The following is a 23,049-nucleotide window of genomic DNA, read 5'->3' on the forward strand; positions in this document are numbered from 1 at the left end:
GCCCTGAAGAGTTTGCCGTCTAAAGGCACATTTGGGTACAGTTATCCTCCACGAATCGGCAAGGCAGAAAATAAACATAGCACAGACAGACACCGAGGAATAGATCTCTGCTGAATGTGTCAAAGCTTTCCGAAACAGGAGGGCTTTTAAGAGAGTTGTGGTTTTCATTTCATGTTGTATTGGACTTTAAAAAAGAAGGAACAAAAAAGAAGAATCTGCTGTTAGTAAGGATTTAAAAAGATCTTGACAGGCTGGAGCAATCGGCTAAATATAAAAAGATGACTTTAAATAAGATCTACAATGTAACGATCTACATCGGGGCACAAAATAAAAGGACCTTTAAGGAGCGGACTGCTAGTTCATACCACGCACGCCGTGTTTGCTGAACTCCCCAAACAGTAAGTTGATCTCAGGGTGAATCGATAAAAGGACTCTCTCGCTCTAGAATGAGAAAGGTGATGCTTTGGCTCAGGACAGCCTCTGAGCGGGGCTGACTCAGACTTCACATCCCAGAGCAGACGCCTGAGAGCTGTGTGGCAGGGTGCATGAGAGACCAGGCTCTGGACTCACGTTAATAGATTAGAGATCAGCTCTCTACCTGCCTCGAACTTGAGCGAGTTAATTTGCTTCTCCCTGTTACAGTTTCCTCATTTGTTAAGAAAAGGGAAGGGGTGGGGGGCGCCTGGGTGGCTCAGTCTGACCTTGGCTCAGGTCATGATCTCATGGTTCGCGGGTTCCGGCCCTGAGCCCTGAGCCCCGCATCAGGCTCTGTGCTGAGAGCTCAGAGCCTGGCGCATGCTTCGGATTCTGCGTCTCCCTCTCTCTCTCTCTGCCCCTCCCCTGCTCGTGCTCTAAAAATTGTTTGAAAAAAAGAAAAGGGAGGGGAGAGAGGGAGGGAAAAGCCAACAGAAAAGAAAAAATGCTAAGAACACTTCATTTTATGGGAAAACCATCAGAGTCTCAGCACAGTGTCTGGCAGAGTGAGCTTACTTCAGCGGACCCTCCAACACCCTCCCAGCCTCTCCTTTCCCTCCACAGAAAGCCTGCGTGTTTAACTCAGTCTCCCGGCCCTGTCCCTGAGCTGTGGTTCTAACCCACCTCCCCACTTCAGAGTGGGAAGCAAGCCTGATGGAGGAGAGGTGTGACACTCCATGAAATGCCCCTGCCCAAGTCTTCCTGGTTCTTACATTCTAGCTTGGTAAAAATTCTCCCGTATTTACATTTCTGCAGGAAAAAAAAAAAAACAAAACAAAACAGAAGCAGGACTTAATGTTTTGCAATTTACATCACTGATTTTCCACGTGCTATTGTGGTTCATGGTTAATTAGTTTCCAACAGTTTCAACATTTCTTTCTCTGTGACTTTGAGACACTGGGGGTGGGAAGTTTATGATGGGAAGCCTCGTGGCCCACCATTCTGGCCTTTGCCTGGGATGGGTGTCCTGCCTTATTCTCACCAGAGCCTCTTCTCTTCCTTCTGGGACCCGAGCCACTGCCATTGATTGGCAGGATCTCCTTGAAAGTTGCCCTGTTCCTCTGCCCCATCCACCTAGTGACACATTTTCCTCCTTTGTTAGGACCCCTCTTGCCCTACCCCGTGCCGGGTCAGGGGTCTGAGATCTCTCCTCTCCCTCAGGCATCGTGCTTCCCAGCAAACAGTCTCCAGGCGGGCCAATCCTGCCAAGACTCCAGGCCAGCCCTGATCTGCCATTAGTAGTCTGCTCCACCAAATCCCAAATTGCTCAACCTCAGCCAGTCAGTGTCCCAAAGCCCCTGCCTCCCACAGTTGACACTTGTCTGATTGAAGGAGGGTCTTGCTCCAGCAAGACATTCCACTGTCCTCTCAGATCTTCAGTCCTGCCACTACCTCCAACATTCTATTGGCTACCACAGCGAGGGGAACACTGGATCAACAGAAAGGTCTCAACTCCAGGTGCTCATGGGGGCCACACGTGGATTCCGATGTTATGAGAGGTCACTCGTGTTGGCTGAGGACCGCTTGTAATAACATGTTCTGATTGGTATTTGTTATTCTGCCCGATGACTGTGCCATTCCAGCCCGCTCAGAGTCCTAGCATCACTGCCTAGTCATGTATTTCACACACCATCTTCCTCCTATCTCATTATTGGGTGACTTTTCACTTGGCCTTTCCTGCAGATCAGCCCCTCAGAATATGCCATCTGGAAAAATGAAGAGTGAAAACACTGCTTTAAATTAAAAAGAAAAAAAAAAAGTAAAGGGAGAGAAAGAGACTCCTCATCACCCTGAATTAGACCCAAGTTTTCCACTCCATCGGCACCCTCACAGGAGTCGGCAGTCTTCGGAAGCTGTCCCCATTTCTTCTAACTATGGGGGGTGGGGCAGAGAATGAGAGAGAGAGAGACATCCAATGCATTAGATAGATTTGGCTAGATTGATGTCATTGCTCATTAAGAAAACAGGCAATCTGCTTCTCGTTCTCATTGGAGAAAATAAATCTGCACAGAGCCCAGCCAAATAATGTGTAGCAAATGATCAATGTTATCTGAGGGAGAAGATGATTGATCCTTTATTTCTTACACCCTCTCATGCATAATGCATAAAATCCAGGATGTCCTCAGCTTGCCTCAGGACCTAGCAGTGATGTGCCGCATTACCATGCAGAACACTCATTCTGAATTTCTAGTGACAGTCTCCGTATCCCTGAGCAAGTGGGAGCCAGGAATGCTTCAGAATTCAAGAGTCCCTGATAGTGGCATGATGGATTTTTGAATCCCTTCCAGGCCTTTTCACAAACACATGCATGACTCAGGGAAAGGCTCAAAGAATCTCAGGACTCAATACCCCCTAAGGCAAAACAGAATTGGTAATATTGGGTTCTTTCAGAATAATCGGATCAAAGGTTAGAAAAATAGAAATTTTTTGAAGAACCAAAAATGAGGTACGTGGCTAACAAGGAAAACAAACTGTGTTTCATTTTCATTAGAATGATTGGGTTTCAGAGATAAAGGGAATCACTGGTGATTTTGGAGAAAGATGGCTTCACAGACGTTGTATCTCAAGTTGAGGCTATTTTGTTGCTTTCTCCACACACATTAAATACTGATAGTGGCGACGATGAGCATAACAATAATGGCAGCTAACATGTTTAAACACTTATTTGCCAGGCTTTGAATCAAGCACTGTCCATGTGTTATTTCACGTAATGTAAATTTAGGCTTGGAGAACCTAATTAACTTGTCCAAAGTTCGCAACTAATAACAAATGAATTCCAGAGGGAACACTACTAATCCACACACAAAATGCTACTACGGTGGTTTGGGATCAAAATAGAGGAATCGGGGGTGCCCGAGCGGCTCATTTGGTTAAGCGTCCGACCCTTGCTTTCGGCTCAGGTCACAAACTCATGCTTCATGAGATCGTGCCCCGCGCTGGGCTCTGTGCTGAAAACACAGAGCCTGCTTGGGATTCTCTCTGACTCTCTCTCTCTCTCTCAAAATAAATAAATAAACTTAAAAAAATAGAGGAATCAGAGTGTCAACGTGTCACTGGCCATCTTTAAGAACTAAGCTGAAAGAAGACTTTGTAAACCTATAAAAAATTGAAAAGAACTGATGAGTTTTAGCCCTTACTATGAGCCAGCCATTGCACTAGATTCTTTACACAGATTTCAGTGATAATAATAATGATTAAAATGATAACCAACTGGGGTAGGCAACATCATCCCCGCGCTGGTTATTAAAGGATTGTTTCTCAGTTTCAAATCGGCCTTCCCTGCTCTGCTCTGCGGCAATGGGGCTGGTGCTCTGCAGCCCACGGTCAGAGCCTGCTGTTCCCCCGCTAGGCTCTGTCACCAGGGGTCATCCGAGAGAGACCACAAGACTGGAGGAGGAAGAAGGATTTGTTCCTTCCCGACTTATTCCCCGTTGTCTGCATGGCCAGCAACACTTCTCAGCTCTGGAGGCCACAGCTCACTCCAGCTCACAGAAGTTCTTTCCAAGCCAGCAGCAAGGGTGAGTCAGCATGCAGCTTTTCTTACACTCCTACAACCAGCCTCGTGAATGCTGCCCTCGGGTGACACCAGCCCAGCCAGTGCACCCTCCTCGGAGATCTGCATCCAAGCCCTGCAAGGCCCCTCCTCCAATCTTCTAAGTATTAATATTCCGTCTTCTTCCTCCTGTTTCACAGCTGAGGGTGGTAGCTTCTTCCCGCATCATCACCTCCATGGTACCTAGGCGTTCGTTTTTAACCTTTTCATTTCTCCAACACCCAGTTAGTAATTCTTAATATTAAAAGCTCTCTGTTAATATAACTCATATGGTTGCAGCCTCTTGACTGGAATCCAAGTGATAAATCCCTAAACCAAAGATGAGAGTAAGTTGCTTGCATTCACTACTGAGTGATTAGAGTATTTGGGGTGGAATCCAATCTCAGGTCTGTCTGTTTCTCCAATACTCCATGATGACTTCCCACAAGGCAATGGTATCTACTTTGCCTACATCAAATAAAAGGACACACATAGTGGGGCACCTAGGTGGCTCAGTCGGTTAAGAGTCCGACTTTGGCTCAGGTCATGATCTTGCGGTTCATGAGTTCAAATCCCACATCAGGCTCTGTGCTGACAGCTCAGAGCCTAGAGCCTGCTTTGGATTCTGTGTCTCCATCTCTCTCTGCCCCTCCCCTGCTCACGCTCTGTATTTCTTTCTCTTTCTCTCTCTCTCTCAAAACTAAATTAACATTAAAAAAATTTTTCTAAAGAGGGTACCTGGATGGCTCAGTCAGTTAAGCTTTCAACTTTGGCTCAGGTCATGATCTCATGGTTCATGAGTTAGAACCCAGCATCGGGCTCTGTGCTTATGGCTCAGAGCCTGGAGCCTGCTTCGGATTCTGTGTCTCCCTCTCTCTCCACCCCTCCCTCATTCGCACTCTGTCTCTCTCTCAAAATTAAGTAAACATTTAAAAAAATCTCTTTAATAAAAAAAAATGTTAAAAGGACACACATGGAAACCATACATCATGCAAATTAAAGTCTAATAAATATCTGGATATGGTGTAAAATGATGAGATTGCATACATTAAAATTATCATCAATATTTTTATTGCTAATAATGACTATCATGTATACAAAGTGAGTTCTATTGCACTGAAATGCCTTATTTAATGAGTTAGCCTGCTTCTGTGTTCAAAACAGTATGAATCCCTCTTGGTGTCCAAAAAAATGTCATGCAACCCTCTACCTGGTATGACCAGGGATTACACCAGAATTGATTCTAGCTCTGCTAAGAAACTTTGGGCAGAGAACAAGAAATGAGTTATAACTCAATCCATCATCATTCTCATAATAAAAGAAGCATCCAAAACTTCAAAAAATCATGGTAGATTTACACTTGTCAGTATCTAGCAGGACTCTATGATGTAATGGCAGACACCCAGAGACCAAGAGACAGAAGGTTCAAAGGGCATACTGTGTGTGCCAAAATGAACAGATATACCTCAGACCCACTAGACTAACAGGGTACTTATTATAGCTATATCTACACTGTGAGACTTAAGAAGGTTGATGAATCCAAAGACTAAGAAAATTGGAAGCTCAGACTCTATCTTGATCAGATGCCAAGAAGTCAGAAACCACTCCCGGAAGGGTACATTAAGTCCTCACCTGAAATTCCAGGACATGATGTGTCATAAGGTAAATTAAGTTTATTTGGGTAAATGGGTCTAGAAATATTTACAAGTCTTAAATTAACCTAGCTCCACAGCATGCATACTAAAATGAAAGTAGAAGTCCTTATGCCACTTGAGTTACAAATACACACACACACACACACACACACACACACACACACACAATTTCTTTCTCTTTTCTAAGAAAACCTTGCTTTCTTGTTTGCTCTCTTCTCAGAAAAGACTATCTTTTCTTACTACTTTTGCAAATTCACCCAAAGGCCATGTTGCAACGAGCCCATCTAAAACACATGACAAACACTGTCACCTTTCTAGGAAATCCTAACGGAGTCCAAGGGATCAAATGGGTAATTTGACCAACCTGGTGACCAACACTACGGTGTAAGGTGGGGTGGTGCACCATAAAGAAAAACTGTCGTCCTCCTCTCTTGTAATGCTTCATTCTACACAAGTGCCCTTGGCAACACGTACCACAATGTCACACAGCCGGTGGATGCCTAATAAATACTGGTTGCCTCTGATAATGCTGACAGAACACAAAGGCATTATAATGAATAGTGGGTGATAAAAAAATATATAGGTAATGGCTCAGTAGTGGTTGTGTCTTTCAACAGCATTTTGGAACAATGAAGCCTGCTATTATAGTATAGATAGATAACACTAGATGTGAAAACTATAACTCCGTCTGGTGTCACCCAAGGAAAATGGAACTGGATGAGAGCACAAGCTTCCTGTTAGTAGTGTGAAAGAAGGCACTGCTCATTTGGGGGCGGTAATCAAGAACTCACACTCTGAATTTGGAGACAAGGTCAGGAAACAACCACCCATTGAAACAGACGGTGGTAAAGGTCAGCATACAAGGGATTAGCATATTCAGTGGTCCTGAGAGTTGGTGTGTAAACGTGTTGCTGCATGGACTTAGAGATCTACCCAGCCCAACAGCTAAAGGCTAGAATGTAGGGAACGAAGGTTATAACCTATCAACTGTACATGATAACGAGTATAAAGAAGAGATGTATCAACAGAAGAGAGGTATGTGTGTAAGCAAGGAAAAGAAGGCCAAAGAATGTGAATTTGTCAGGGTTTATCTAACGGTGAATAGGAGATAGACATTGTACTGAGAAATAACCATTCCTGTTATTTGAAGACGTACTCAGTTTGGGGGTGAAAGAATAATTTTTCCAGTGTTGAGAGGCTGGTATAAGCAACAGCTACTGGGTTAAGGAATAGAAAAGGAGTATAAGAGTTAACATAAGTCACATTAAGTCGTTTTAGTGTCATACAGGGTATTAAAGGCAGGCCTTATAATCAATGGGAAATTCACCTTCATAAACAATTTATGTGACTCAGACTCCATGAGGGAGAAGGCACCAGGTAAGTTGCAACTGCACCTGGGCATTTTCAGTGGCACCACCCATCTGATTTAGGAACCCTTGGACATCATAAGGATCGGTAGACAAAATATGAGAAGAGGGATGTGCCATGTTTATAAAAACGGCCGGAAGCATGCAGATCTCCGTGCTTTCTGGACAGGGCACATGATCTGAATCAGCCCTGTTTCATCAGAGTTGTGCATCTTCTCAGATCAGATAACCTGAGACCATATATTTCCTGCTTGTGATTCCAGACCTGAACTGACTCTAGATCAACTGGACCACCAAGCTGAGAACCAATCCGTTGACACTGATGACCAAATAAAGCCATTGCCCCCGCCCCGCAAAATATGTCTTAAGCAGTCAGCTGCCCCACTCACACCTCTGTACCTGCCATAGCAGCCCTGAGTCTGCCTCCTAACAGACGGGAGGGTTGGAATGTGCGTGTTCACCTTATGGCGCATCATCAAATCATCTTCCTTTTCATGTTTATCCTTAATCTCTGCAATCAAGGCATGCACAAAACCATGAGAAGGACCACATCCTAAATGTCTTTCTATTATGAACAGTTATTGTCGAATATGCTATATTCCAAACTGCACAAAGAGCTTTACACAGATTATTTCACTTGTCACAACAACTCTGTGAGGTATTATTTTCTTCATTTTACACAGGAAGAAATCAAAATCTGAGAGAGGTGGGTAATTTACCTGTGATTATATATGTAGTAAGTGACAGGGTTGGACTCAAGTCCAGGCATGCATTCACAACTGCTATGGAAAGATGGTGATGTGCAGTGTCTAAGTAGACAAAAGGATATGCCCTTCAGTTGCTCACTATATTATGTTAAAGTTTTTGAAAAGGTATGGTGCTAGTTTAAGGGTAGATGGATTAATAGAAGAGTGAATTCAGAAATAGACCCAGTATGTATCAGAATTATAATCTCATAAAGAAAGCAACTCAAAACAATAATGAAATTATGGAAAATTCAATATGTGATGATGGAGAAGGTAGCTAACCATTTAAGGAGAAAAGGTTAAGTTCCTAACCAGTGCTGTATACTGGAATGTATGCAGCATTTCATAGATTAAAGATTCAAATAAGAACAAATAAATCATAAAAGCACTAGAAGAAAATATCAATGAGATTGATATAATCTTGGGCTGGAAGTTATACCAAAGATAGAGATCATAATGGGAAGAGATGAATAGATTTTATTACATATAGTTTTTTAAGCTTATTTATTTATTTATTTTGAGAGAGAGAGAGAGAGAGAGAACACAAGTGGGGAAGGGGCAGAGAGAGAGAGAGAGAGAGAGAGAGAGAGAGAATCTCAAGCAAGCTCTGCACTGTAAGCATGGAACCTGATGTAGGGCTTGAACCCATGAACTGTGAGATCATGACCTGAGCCGAAACCAAGAGATGGACACTTAACCGACTGAGCCACCCAGGTGCTTCTATTACATATCCATTTTAAAGTTTCTATTTGACCCAAAACGACACTAACAAGGTTTCTAAAAAATTGACACTTGGGGGCCTATGGCAAAGAATTCATAACAAAATAATTTATGTGCTTAATACATAATGAACTCAGGGGCAACTGGGTGGCTTAGTAGGTTAAGCACCCGACTTTAGCTCAGGTCATGATCTCACGGTTTGTGAGTTCAAGCCTTGGATTGGGCTCTGTGCTCACAGCTCAAAGTCTGGAACCTGTTTCAGATTCTGTATCTCCCTCTCTCTCTCTCTCTCTCTGCCCCTCCCTGGCTCACACTGTCTCTCTCTCAAAAAAAGATAAATAAACATAAAAAAAAATACATAATGAACTTAAAAATCAATAAGGAAAATATAAACAGCCTAAAAGGGAAAAAAATGAGCAAAAGTCATGAAAAGGCAAATGGTAAAAGAATTTAAATGTTTACCAGCATATAAAAAATGCTCTATCTTATTAGTAATAAAATAAATGCCAATCAGGACAACAAACTGATAACATTTTTAATTTAGCAGATTAATATAGATTAAAAAAAAACACAAAACCTAATGTTGGCAAGTGTTTGAGAAAACAGGGATTCTCATATGCTACTGGCAGGAACATAAATTATTTTAACATCTTTAGGTGACAGTTTGGCTGTAGCTATCATTTTTTTCCCAGAAATTCCATTTTCTAACATAATTTGTTAAATGTGTACCAAAAAAAAGATTGTAAAGGTATTCATCATAGTTTGTTATAATCGCAGAATAGTGGAAACAAATTAAATGTCCATCTATAAGGAATCAGCTTAATAACTAATGATAAATCCATACAATCGATTACGATGCTTAAGCTTAATGTGTTGACATGAAACAAGACTGTGATATTATCAGGTGAAAGCAGCAGATTATTAACAACATGAATGTGGTGATGCATGTGGTTATTAATTTAAAAAGTTACAGTGTATGTGGAGGGTGTAGTTTACACACGCATACGAAACAGTACGGAAAAACATACAACTAAGATGTTAACAATCATTACTATTGGATCATGGGATTATAACTCAAAGATATCTTATTTCTCTTTTATTTTTTTCAATTTTTTTTGGTAAAAATATTTTATATTATTTTTAAAAGATAGACAAAAAGTGACAGTACTTGAAAAAAATGAAACTTAACTTCTACAATTCTTTTTGTTAGAGCTCTTCTTTTTTTTTTTTTTTTTTTTTTTTTTTTTTTTTTTTTAATTTTTTTTTTCAACGTTTTTTATTTATTTTTGGGACAGAGAGAGACAGAGCATGAACGGGGGAGGGGCAGAGAGAGAGGGAGACACAGAATCGGAAACAGGCTCCAGGCTCCGAGCCATCAGCCCAGAGCCTGACGCGGGGCTCGAACTCACGGACCGCGAGATCGTGACCTGGCTGAAGTCGGACGCTTAACCGACTGCGCCACCCAGGCGCCCCTGTTAGAGCTCTTCTTATGCTAATACGTGATTTGCTTGGCCACCAAAGTGCAACAAGTGTCTAATCATTGGAAAGGATCAAGCCCTGCACTTGGACAACTGGGGAGCCTATGTCACCTGCTAGACCAAGAGTAAAATCAGGCTTCTGTGGATCAGTTTATTGTTAGCAGGAGTTTTCACATGCTGTCTTGAGAGATCAAGTGAACTCCCTCTTGTTCTCTAATCATGAAAACTCTATAATGGGCAAAGTATTTGATTCATCTTCTCACATTTTCCATTTGTTTCTAAATTGTTGATTGGCAGGTGGATTAGCACTGAGTATTGAATTGTTCAACAAAAGTCAAAGACTGAACTCTTAGGACGATTCTTATGCCATAAGTGTCTTAAATTTGGAAGACAAAGGAAAAATTAAAACATTTTGTGACCCTCTAATCTGACACCTCCCACCCTCCCTGTTTATCCTTACACATATCAATATATATCCACAGATATATATATCATTCTCACCTCTCAGAGGGCTCAGCCAGAAAAGCTGGAGCTGTCAAAGAGAATCCTCTTTGGGGTATACCACGTGTCCCCACTTGAGCAATTACAGCCTTGTGTTCATCCAAGCTGGACAGGCTGACCTGTCTCTTAAGTTCTTTATTAAACAACATCTGTACTTCACCTCCTATTGTGGCGAGGTAAGAGATAGATTCTCATGCAGCCTGATAACAGCTGTTTTATCATTCCTTGTACAATCTACAAGAACACCAAGGAAAAACTCCCAACTGTGAAGTAAGGATGATTGCAAACACCCTGAACACCAGATTAAAAGCAAGAAAATTGCACCAGACCTCAGAGAGATTTTTTTTTCTATGCTTCACACAGAGGCCCCCCACCATCACTGACTTCTGGATTAAATTGTTAAAGTTTAATGAATTATTACCATGTTTCAGTGGAAAACTATAACCTAGGACTTTTTTTCTTTTTAACTAAAACCTCCATGCACTGGCTGGCAATTTCCCACCAATGCTGAGTTTTAAAAAAGAGTACATCTTTCACATAGAAACACCCCCCCCCCCAACCCTAATCATTACATTCCTCAGGCATATTTCACTCAGATTCCAGACAAGTAACATTACAATTCATCCTCATATCAGCAATTGTTACATCAAAAAGAAAAGACAGAGATATAGCTAAATGAATTGCACGGAGAAAGCCAGATAGTAATAAGAGACAGCTTTCATTTGCACATTTATATTGCTCAGGAATCTACTACAGGGTAAAGAAATAAAATCTGAAAAATTATTTACCCATATTTTTTCATTTGTTAGAAAACTTCCATTTTAAAACAGGTAAGGCATAAATAGGGTGACTGGAGAAGACTAGATGGTGAATTATTCATTCTAGTGGGGCATTCCAGGTCACAAGACAGGAGACTTCTTATAATCTTAGACATAATAGAGATCGAGGATGACAGAGCTTTGTTAAATCAACTCATACTGCATTCAATTCTTCAGAACGCAGCACTGATAAGACACTGGTAGACCCAGGAGAGAAACATCTGAGATGAATTGTCAGGTATCAGAGAAAAGCAGGTCAGAATGCAAGCCTGTTTTTTAAAGCGATTTGTCCAGAAGACCAGACAAAGGGAAAATATTGTGGAATAGTCCTTCACTTCCCCTGATTCCATGCCACCATTATTAAAATGACTGTAATAATAGACCAATCAGCATATTTTTAAGGTGGGGGGAGAATGAAAAAAAATCAAGCCCATGACCGTTTTTTTTTTTAACATTTTAAATGATCATAAAAATATTATGTATTCCCAGAGGCAATTGTTTAAAATATGGAAAAACAAAATAAAGAAATGATCTTTTCTGTTACTACTCAGAAATAGAAAAAATCATTAAGACTTCATAAAAATATCTTTGGTCTATTTCATGTGGAGATGTGTGTATTTGATAGTAATGATAATCTAAAGCATATATATTTTCCCCAAAACTGGATCTGTATCTATGTCTATCTCTATCTATCTATATATAGATATCTATAGACGTCTATAGATATCTATATATGGATATATATATCTATATATAGATATCTATAGACGTCTATAGATATCTATATATGTATATATAGATACATATATATCTATATATAGATATCTATAGACGTCTATAGATATCTATATATGTATATATATATCCATATATAGATATCTATATATAGATATCTGTATCTATGTCTATCTATCTCTATATATAGATAGAGATAGATAGACATAGATATATAGATATATAGATATATAGATATATAGATATTTCTCCTCAAAACTGGATCTATATTATAAACAGGCTTTATAACCTGCACTTTTTTTCACTGAACATTCTTAAGTATTTTAATTACAATGTCACAATGTGCTAATTTATCATCACTATTAAAAATGACGTAAGGCACCAATGTGCATATTATATAAAGGCTTAAAAAAACCTTGATATAGGATCAAGCAATTTCCCAACATATGAAACATGTATACCAAATCCTAGTTTTGCAATATCCACTGCGGTATCATTAATTGTCTAGAAAAAGAAGACAAGTTACATAATCTCTGTAAATTTCAGTTTCCTTACCTATAAAATGCCATCATATAGTTGCAGATTCCTATTCTGCATAACTCAGTCCTGGAATTAGTTATATAAGCAAAAATATCAGTGTAAAGGGGGAGTCCTAAAATGATACAAACAAACCTTAAACATTTTACAGTAACTTAACATATATAAATGAACACTCATCAAGCCTATGAAATAGTGTAAAAGCCTTTTATTTCCTTTCTTGCACAAACCACACTCATAGTGTATCTATAATTTCCAGTTTTACTTTCTTTAACAAGAAACAGAACATGCAGACACTTGTAAAGTAGTCTAAGTGCAAAATCTTTCCAGATTTTCTCCTCATACTAAATTAAACAGTAATTTGTTTACTGAATTCCTTTATTAAGACTTTTTTATATGAAATTTATTGTCAAATTGGTTTCCATACAACATCCAGTGCTCATCCCAACAGGTGCACTCCTCAATGACCATCACCCATTTTCCCCTCCCTCCTACCCCCCATCAACCTTCAGTTTATTCTCAGTTTTTAAAAGCCTCTTATAGTTTGGCTCCCTTCCTCTCTAACTTTTTTTTTCCTTCCCTTCCCCTCCCCCATGGTCTTCTGTTAAGTTTCTCAGGATCCACATAAGAATGAAAACATATGGTATCTGTCTTTCTCTGTATGATTTATTTCACTTAGCATAACACTCTCCAGCTCCATCCACGTTGCTACAAAAGGCCATATTTCATTCTTTCTCATTGCCACATAGTATTCCATTGTATATATAAACCACAATTTCTTTATCCATTCATCAGTTGATGGACATTTAGGCTCTTTCCATAATTTGGCTATTGTTGAAATAAACAATAGGGATACAATAAATAAAACTTGGGGTACAAATGCCCCTACGCATCAGCACTCCTATATCCCTTGGGGAAATTCCTAGCACTTTCTAAACATTCAAGTTTGTTTTCTTAAAAACAGTATCTTTCTTTCCCACCTATATATTATCACTTTACATGACATTTAATCAATTTACATTAATTTCAACCACAAAAGGTTTGGGAACAAAGCTCAAGTGGTCCTTCTGAGTGCATTCCTCCACCAAAAGTGCACTACAGTGTTCAGCGCACTAAAGAATAACCTACTGGCCTTGAGCAGCCACTATGTCAGGAAGACCAGTGAACATGTGGTAGAGGGAGGGAAAGCCTCCAATAAGACAGACATGGAGAAAGTGCATAGGGGTTGCTATAAACATCAAAAGAGGCAATGTACACAAAATATTTAGCAGGGTGTGTGGCACTTAATTAGCTTTTGATATGCATTCACTTAAAAGAAAAGAAAGAGAGGGAATAAGAAAATAACAGCATCCCCTTCTGCCCTTCACTCATCATCACTGAAATGTAGTCAACGCTCAACTAAGAGCAAGCAAAGAGAACCTCAGTGTTAAGGATTTGTCAGGCTAGTCCTAACAGGACTCGAGATGAGGATCTGGCATGCATCAGATGCAGCAAACCAAAAGTACTTTCCAGAACACAAGTTGTCTGGCTCCGATGGTAAGTTATCATTGGATACGCTAGATCCCAGAGTCACATGAAGCCATATGAACTCCCAGGCCAGAAATATGTTGGATCAAACAAGCTGATTATCAGGAAACAAAGACACTGACTGGGAGCATTAACTATTAGACTACCCTTTGCAGCCCAAACTATCTACTTCATCGTCTCTGGGATTTTTCATGTTTACATCTGTAAATGGCTGCTTAGTGTCTTTATTTCTCATGTCAGCCACTACCAGGAAAAGAAGCACCTGTGAAAATTTAACTTAAAAGAAATTAAAAAACTGCATTATCCTAACTTTAATCAATTTTTATCATCATCCTTCTCTATCTTAAGAAATTCCTTTCTTGCCACCAGCCTAAGCAGAGCTGTTTTCTATTCAGTTTTCCCTAAAGCAAAGAGGATGATAGCTAACAAAGGGTTTCAACGAGCTGCATTTTGAGAACATAGGAAAACACAGTGCAAGAGTAAGTGAAAACTTAATTGTCTGTAAGACATAGGATTAACGGAGCTGACACTAACAATCAGTAGATGAAGTGTCAACAATGTAAATAAATAAGAACAGAATGATAAATGCAGTCAAAATCTTTGAGAGCTAGAGAGGTTGTGAATTTCTCCTGTGGACAATGGATGTTGAAAAGACTGCAGATGAATAGAAGTTAGAGGAGTCCTAGGACCAGAGTTGTAGATGATAAGTAAGGAATATCCTCAAAGAACTGTTGCTGAAGTTTTCATGTGAAATGCCTATGAGGCGGCAGAAAAAAGAATGAGAAAAGAGAAGTTTCCTTACGTGACAATTTGGAGCAAAAACTGGGTTCCAGGCCATATTTGGGTCATGTCAAGTTAGTTCAGCCTTCTTATGATCACAGTTCCCTTTAATAATCTGTGACAAAGCTACAGACCTCAAAATAGTTTTGCAATGTCTAATAAAACTATATGTGCTTACCATGTGACCCAGCAATTGCACTGTTGGGCACTTATCCCAAAGACATGAAGACCTGTTCACACAAAAACCTGTACACTAATGTTCATAGCAGTCTCACTCACAATAGCCAAGCACTGTGAACAACTTAAATATTTTCAGTGGGCACATGTATAACCAAGCTGTGGTACAATCCTACTGTACCACATATTGCTTAACAATAAAAAGAAGTGAATTACAGATACACTCAACAACTTGGATAAATCTCCAGGGACTTAGGCTGAGTGGAAAAAAAAATAATAAAGCAAACCTCAAAAGACTACAAATTTGATGGCTCCCTTTATGTAACATTCTTGAAATAACAAAATTGTAGAGCCAAGGAACAGGTAAGTGGTTGACAGGGATTAGGGATAGTAGGGACAGAGGTGGATGTGGTTATAAAGGGAATAGTAGGAGGGACATGATTGTGGACAGTTCTGTACCTTCATTGTGGCAGTGGTTACATGAGTAGTACATAACACAACTGCATAGAACCCCCCCACTCCCCCACCCCCCACCACACACACACACACACACACAGGTATATGTAAAACTGGAGAAATGTCAATAAGCCCTGTAGACCTCAGGTCCTCGTTTTGATACTGTGATATAATCAGGCATTATATTACCATTGGTCCCAAAACACAGGACCTCTCTATACATGTTCTGCACCTTCCTGTGAATCTATAATTATATCAAAATAAAGGTTTTCCAAAAAAGGTTGGTCTATACGTACTGATATGGAAATATAACTTTGTATTATTAGAATCAGCTGTCAAATAGAGTTGTGGTGTGATCCTCTTATCAGGAAAGAGACTGAAGATATAAAGAGTGAAAAGTGGAAAAAAGCAAATTCTAGGTTTTTGCTTGATCTGCTTCTGTGCTGGTTGAATTTTTTTACTTGATATTTTGTACAGTTTGAATTTTCTCACAGTGTGAACATATTACTTTTATTATTTAAAAGGAAAATAAGAATAATATAAATTATTTTTTTAATCTATGGACCTTCTCCCCCCCAAAATTCATGTACAATTATGTATACAATTTTAGCAATCCCAAAGACCCTGAAGCCCATCCATGGATCTTCTAAAGGGTATGTGTGCCCCTGACTAGGCACCCCCACTTTAAAAAAATTGATGCCTGCAGACTTGGAGAGAAGTAGGATCAGGGGACCTATTAAATATATTCTGTAATCACCCTGGGCTCCATTTGCTATGATGCCCAGCCACCCTCAAGTGGGAAATAAAGATTCATTTCTTTGTTTCTTTGGAAGTGACTACATGTGGAACTCTGAATTGCAACTTCAGGAACCACACCAAGGGTGATCATAACAAACATGAAGGAATAAATTAACATATAAATAACTTATTACTAAGAGTACTTAGAACAACATGAGGAAATAGAATGGTTCTTTGAGCATTTGTTTACTAGCCATATTCCAGGCAATATGCTAGGCACTGGAAATAAGGCAGAGAGAAAAACAGGCTTGTTTTCCACCTAGAAACTACTGGGTGCCTAGAGGCATGGGAATGTTCTTGGCCTGCTTAATGCAAGACATCCCATCTTGTTGAAAATCTTCGGTATATAAAAGGCAGAGGGGAGAATAGGTGAATTAGAAGATAAAATTATGGAAAAAGAGGAAGCTGAGAAAGAGATAAAAAATCCGGGAGTTACGAGGGGAGAATTAGAGAACTAAGTGATGCAGTCAAATGGAACAATATCCATATCATAGGAGTGTCAGAAGAAGAGAGAGAGAAAGGGGCTGAAGGTGTACTTGAACAAACCATAGCTGAGAACTTACGCGATCTGGGCAAAAAACAGGCATTGAAATCGAAGAGGCACAGAGAACTCCTTTCTGACATAACTTGAATCAATCTTCTGCATGACATATCATAGTGAAACTGGCAAAATACAAGGGTAGAGAATTCTGAAAGCAGCTAGGGATAAACGGGCCTTAACATACAAAAGTAGACACATAAGGGTAGTAGCAGACCTATCTACTGAAACTCGGCAGACCAGAATGGAATGGCAGGAAATCTTCAATGTGGCGAACAGAAAAAATATGCAGCCGAGAATCCTTTATCCAGCAAGTCTGTCATTCAGAATAGAAGGAGAGATAAAGCTTTTCCCAAACAAACAAAAACTGAAGGAATTCATCTCCACTGAACCAGCCCTACAAGAGATTCTAAGGGGAACTCTGAGTGAAATGTTGCAAGGACCACAAAGCACCAGAGACACCACTATAAGCATTAAACCTACAGATAACATAATGACTCTAAATCCATATCTTTCAATAATAGCACTGAATGTAAGTGGACTAAATGCTCCAACCAAAAGACATAGGGTATCAGAATAGATAAAAAAACAAAACAAAACAAGACCCATCTATTTGCTGTCTACAAGAGACTCATTTCAGACCTGAGGACACCTTCAGATTGAAAGTGAGGGGATGGAGAACTATCTATCATGCTACTGGAAGTCAAAAGAAAGCTGGAGTAGCCATACTGATATCAGACAAACTAGACTTTAAATTAAAGGCTGTAACATGAGATGAAGAAGGGCATTATATAATAATTACAGGGTCTATCCATCAGGAAGAGCTAACAATTATAAATGCCTATGCACCGAATTCGAAAGCACGCAAATATATAAAACAATTAATCACAAACATAAGCAACCTTATTGATAAGAATGTGGTAATTGCAGGGAAAATCTTCAGTATATAAACAATGTGTATAATTGATATATAAGGATTATGGAACCAGAGTGGAAATGTTTTATAACCATCCTAAAAGAAATATAATACATAAATATATAAAGAAATATCAGATAGATAGAAATAGAGATATAGAGGGATAGATGATAGATAGATAGACAGATAGATAGATAGATAGATAATCAAATACCTGTGTTCATCCAGAACCCTTTCAGACAACCACAAGTTTCAATCTTTGACTCAAACATGGTAAAAAAAAAAAAAAAAAAAAAAAAAAAAAAAAAAAAAAAAGCTAAATGATTCCATAATCCAAACAAATAATCTTAATGCTTAAAAAAAATTAAAAAGAAAGCTTGGTGGAGAATTGTAATAGTACCTTAACAAGAATAGGACTGATAGAAAGACACATGATATATTAAAAAATTTGAAGTTGAAAAGTAGTATAGAATACATGTGGCTAATAACCTAATAACACATTCTGTAGCCAGACCACCTGGGTTGGAATCCCAAATCTGCCACCTAACAGCTCTGTGTCCAAGGGAATTACTCACTCTCTGTGCCTCCGCTTCTTCATCTATAGAATGGACACATGACATAGTTGAATGAATTAGAGTTCTATAAATGCATTTGTCAAATAAACTTTGTAGCAAACATTTATTGGAGTGAAACCAAACGTTATAGGTATTCACAGAAAAATATTCATAGGAAAAGAGTTATTCAATGAGTAGGAGTTCACCAGGTGGTATTAGGGAGACATGCTCCTCCAGACAGAATCCAGGCAAGGCCAAGGCAGGAAAGTGAGAGAAGGTTTGGAAAAAGCAGTCCTGTAGAAGTGTGACAAGAAGACAGAGGTTGAGGGCTGGGGGTGCCTGGCTGACTCAGTCGGTGTAGCATGTGACTCTTGATCTCAGGGTCATGAGTTTAAGCCACATTGATCTCTACACCACATTGGGTGTAGAGATTACTTAAAAATAAAATCCTAAAAAAAAAAAGAAGAAGAAGACAGAGACTGGCCTGAAGGGGCAGATTAGAGGCTCAGCAAAAAGAGACCTGGCCTGCCAACTAAGGATTTGGGTTTTACTTGGTAAGTAATGCTAAACCCTTGAAGGATTTTGAAAAAAAAAAGAAACCTGATGGGTACTATGCTTTAGGAAAATCAACTTGTCCCATGGTTTAGATGAGTAGATGGGAAAACCAGTTACAAAACCATTATACAATAAATGGTTATACACCAGGAGAAGTATAAGGAAGGCCAAAGCAGAACGATGACAGTGAAGAGGAATAAGAAACAGAATGAAAAATAACTAAGCAGAGAGACAGAGAGATTGGAAACATGGCTGGGCCAGCAAAAGAAATAGAAAACTATGAAAATAGCTCTGAGAAATTACTATGTGCCAGACATGCTAGGCAATTTCCCATAAGTTTTCACAAGTAATATGCCAAACAATCAAATGAAAATTACCAAGGAAACCGGTAAAACTATCCCTTTGTTTACCCATAAGAAACTGATGCTCGGAAACGTTCGACTTTTTTTGCCTAGGTCATGAGGCCCATGAGTAGCAGAATCAAGATTTGAACCCAAACCTTCCTGACCCCAGGCCAGATTTCATGCTGTCTCCATTAATCCATGCTAGTGCTGGGGGGGAAGGGGGGGTGGGAAATTCAACTCCGTTTTGGCTACATTGCTGGGCCTCTGGATGAATTTTTTCAGCAAGCAACAAAAAAGACATTGGGCAAGTCTCGAGGTGGGAGGGGGCAGACATCAGGGTTGGAGAATGGAATTCAGAAGCCTCACAGAGGTTTTGTAAGGATTAGTGAAGTCACTGAAGTGAATAATCAATAACAGATCATTTATAATTATTAGCTTGCATGTTCATGTGCTGGGATGTAATCATGTTTGTCTGAAGAGCCAACACAGCAGTTTTAAAGGGATTCACAAACAGAAGAAAGCTGCTGTTCTCTCCAGTAAGCAATATTTTAGTGGCAAAACACCCTGTGAATGGTTTGTGAGTACAAAGCAGCAAGCATGTGAATAGCTTTTTACAATGTCACGTTCTCTCCTTCCACTTGGGAAGGAAGCACAATGCTACCATAAGCAGATACTAACAGCACAGATGCTGGCGCTGATGTGAGCATAAATGCTGTCCCGCACCAAAAAAAAAAAAAAAAGAAAGAAAAAAATTCCCCAAGTACCATCCCTGCATAAATCTTATATTTTTATGAATCACTGCCATTACGGCAAACGCACACTGCAAATTTGTGTCTTAGGATGTGAATGGATCTTTCTTGATACTTTAGCTTATCTCAGACTCCTCATAATTTATACTTGTCCGTGTATCATATCCAAACAGGGCTTTGCTTCCTAGGTTGTTTGAGTCGCAGCCTGTACCCTGTACGACTGAAGTGCAAAAATAGAGTTTAATTGTAATCCAGAGGAGCGAAATCTTTCTGATGCCTCTGTTGCCATGTTGTAAACATCCGACTACGGATTCAACGTTAATTTTTCCATTTCTTATCAACAGCAGTTTTCCAGAGCCAACAAATATATTCTACCATTCAATTTTATGCTTTGTAAAAGGTGACCTATACTTTCTTTTCAAATGCAGTTCCTTTAATGAAAATATTGTAATGTCAGTCCATGCAAAGCAAATGCATATTAATATGCGTTTACATCTGTCTCATATTAATATTCATGCCTGAATCCACATCCCTACACAAAGCCAATTTTCTGACCATCTGTGTGATGGCTGGTGGATGCAATGAATAAATTTTATTTGTGAGGGGAGTGATAAATCATGTATCTTCAGTTTTTCACCCACAATCTTTCCTCTTAGGTGCAAAAATGTTTTCATCGTGGTTTGGAATATTTAAGTAAACGAAACGGATTAACCCTTTAATATCCCTACAGTTACTGACAATTTTATAAAGGCCATGAAAATGCAATCTCAACACCTCCCACCAAAAATCAGGAGAAGGGACTATGGATTTACGTGGTTGGATTTGACATCTCTGGCTCTGTTGTGAGTTCAGGATCTTATAATAATTTTCTGTGGTGTTTAAAATGCACTGTAGCTGTTTTTGAAAAGCTTCACAGATGAAGATAAGGCCTTTGCAAAAGGGTACATTCCTGAAGAAAGTCCTTACAACCATCATGTATCTTAAAAGTCATATGAAGTGTAACCATACACAATGGACAGGTTTCAAACAGGGCAAGTTTATCAGTATTTAGATAATGATCTCAGTACTTTACATTTTACCCAAGTGAAATATCAAGATTTCAGCAGTAACAACTTGTTTGTAAATTCAGTGATCTTTGGGGGAAATATTGCATCCAGATCTTAGAAACAATCAGGATCTGAGACAAATGCAGTTAATTAACCTGGCAAACAGAGCCCAAAAGGAAGGATTCAATTGAAAAACAATCATATCATGGTAGAGAGAGCCTGAAAAATATTGCACACGGAAAAAAGAAGTATGATCTGGTGGCCTGGATAATGAAAACTGTGTCGAGTGGTCTAAGATGGTTTCCTTGCCTCTTCCTGGAACGCTTTCTATGAATTCTAGATGATTGGGCTACTAGATTGAATCCAAACCCAAAGTTTCCATCCAATTTAGTTTACCTCCTCTGAGTTAGAGAAGGCTTTCCTAAGGTCCCTGATAATGTCACAAACGGCACAAACCATAACTTCCAGGTCAAAGCAGAAATAAATTGGAACTTAGTGTTCTCACTTACAAGCTGCCAAAAGTTTCTACATCAGCTGTAGCAATGTTGAACAGAGTGACAAGGTCAAACAAGAACCCTCAAAGCTATCAGTCTACTGTATATACAGCTCCCGTTAGCACATAGATATTCAAACCACAAATGGAGCCAGTTCAGAGAAATTTCGTCCCAAAGAAGCATCAGTTACTGATCTAGCACCTGTGCCCTGCAAGGCACCATTCTAAGAAGGAGCCTAAGATGCTATGCTGCCTCTGAAAGCTGACCACCTCGCTGGTATGAAGACAGATGCTCCCACAAGAAGATTCTCAGCCACTAAGTGGGTGTGTGATAAACATGAACTGAGCACGACAAAAGAAATTTTTAGAACAGTGAGATTTCCACAAGCCCAGGAAATCAAGGAAGCTCACCAAAAAGAATTTGAAATCAGTCTTGAAGGCTGAAAAGATTCAGATGGTCACAGAAAAGGAGAAGTCATAGCAGATGGGAGAAGCTTTACAGAGCCCAGAGCAGGAAGTATTTCATTGGGAGGAAGCAGGAGTAATGGGTGAAATTGTGGGGAGCCCGCTCTGGTTACATCTTGAGAATTAATGTCCAGCCCTGTAGAAGTGAAGAGAAATGATTTTGAGTAGTACACATGTAGGCATTAAATAACATTGAATTATAAAGTCAGAAAATAATCTCCTACTAACTCTGTTAATTCTCCTAATTGCCTTAAGAAGACAGTCTCAGTTTGGTGCCAATATATCTTCCACACCACTCGAGTACTTGCTAAATCTCTCTTTTTCACAAAGAGAGCCAGCCTCGGGCCCAAAGTCTACAGGCTGGAATTTGATAATATCGTTTGCTTTCATAATGTTGGTTATCAATGTTACTTTATTCTATACCAAGAAGCACTTACTGGTCTTCCATTTGTGGTGGTAATATAACATTTCCTTTTAAGGAAAATTTATTTAAGATTTTTTAAATTTATTGTTTTTTTTAATGCTTATTTTTATTTTAGGGAGAGAGAGAGCATGCACGAGCTGGGGAGAGGGGCTGAGGGAGAGAGAGAATCTTAAGCAGGCTCCACTCTCGGTGTGGAGCCCAACACAGGGATCGATCCCACAATCCTGGGATCTTGACCTGGGCTGAAATCAAGAGGCAGATGCTCAGCCAACTAAGCCACCCAAGCACCCAAAATTAGTTGTTTTTTAAAGATAAATAGTAGAATCAGCGAGGGTGACCAAGAAATGATGAAGGTGTGGGGAGGACCAATGTGGCATAGTAACTGGCAAGATGGAAAGATGGCTTGGACTCAGGCTGGAGATGCCTCAATACAGAAGCTGACTGGATTAAATTACAGTCTTTGATTTCAATTCCATTGGTAATTCTAAGTATCTCTGTTTCCCTCTTACAGGGGCATTGCTGAGGTCATGTTTGTAAAATCTCTCTCATGGCCTGAATTTTTCAAAAATATATCTAAACGTTTTCATATAAATGTGAAAGGAACATTATCTAAATGAGTGATGGCGAAAAACATAATAGGTCACCAAGCCCTATCCCTCACTGA

At 39.5% G+C, this 23,049-nt stretch overlaps 1 long non-coding RNA gene across 2 annotated transcripts in view; it reads right to left on the minus strand.

Moving 5' to 3' along the window:
• LOC131494301 (uncharacterized) overlaps nucleotides 1-23,049 on the minus strand; it is a 422,057-nt gene that overhangs the window by 348,338 nt on the left and 50,670 nt on the right. The window contains exon 1 of one of the 2 annotated variants that reach the window (XR_009253307.1): nucleotides 12,582-12,773. The exons of the other annotated variant lie outside the window; for it this stretch is intronic. This is a non-coding gene — a long non-coding RNA (uncharacterized LOC131494301). Of the gene's footprint in view, nucleotides 1-12,581; nucleotides 12,774-23,049 lie in introns of those variants that run through there. 2 annotated transcript variants of the gene reach the window in all.

This window comes from Neofelis nebulosa, chromosome 14, assembly GCF_028018385.1.
Source record: "Neofelis nebulosa isolate mNeoNeb1 chromosome 14, mNeoNeb1.pri, whole genome shotgun sequence".
Taxonomy (NCBI): domain Eukaryota; kingdom Metazoa; phylum Chordata; class Mammalia; order Carnivora; family Felidae; genus Neofelis; species Neofelis nebulosa.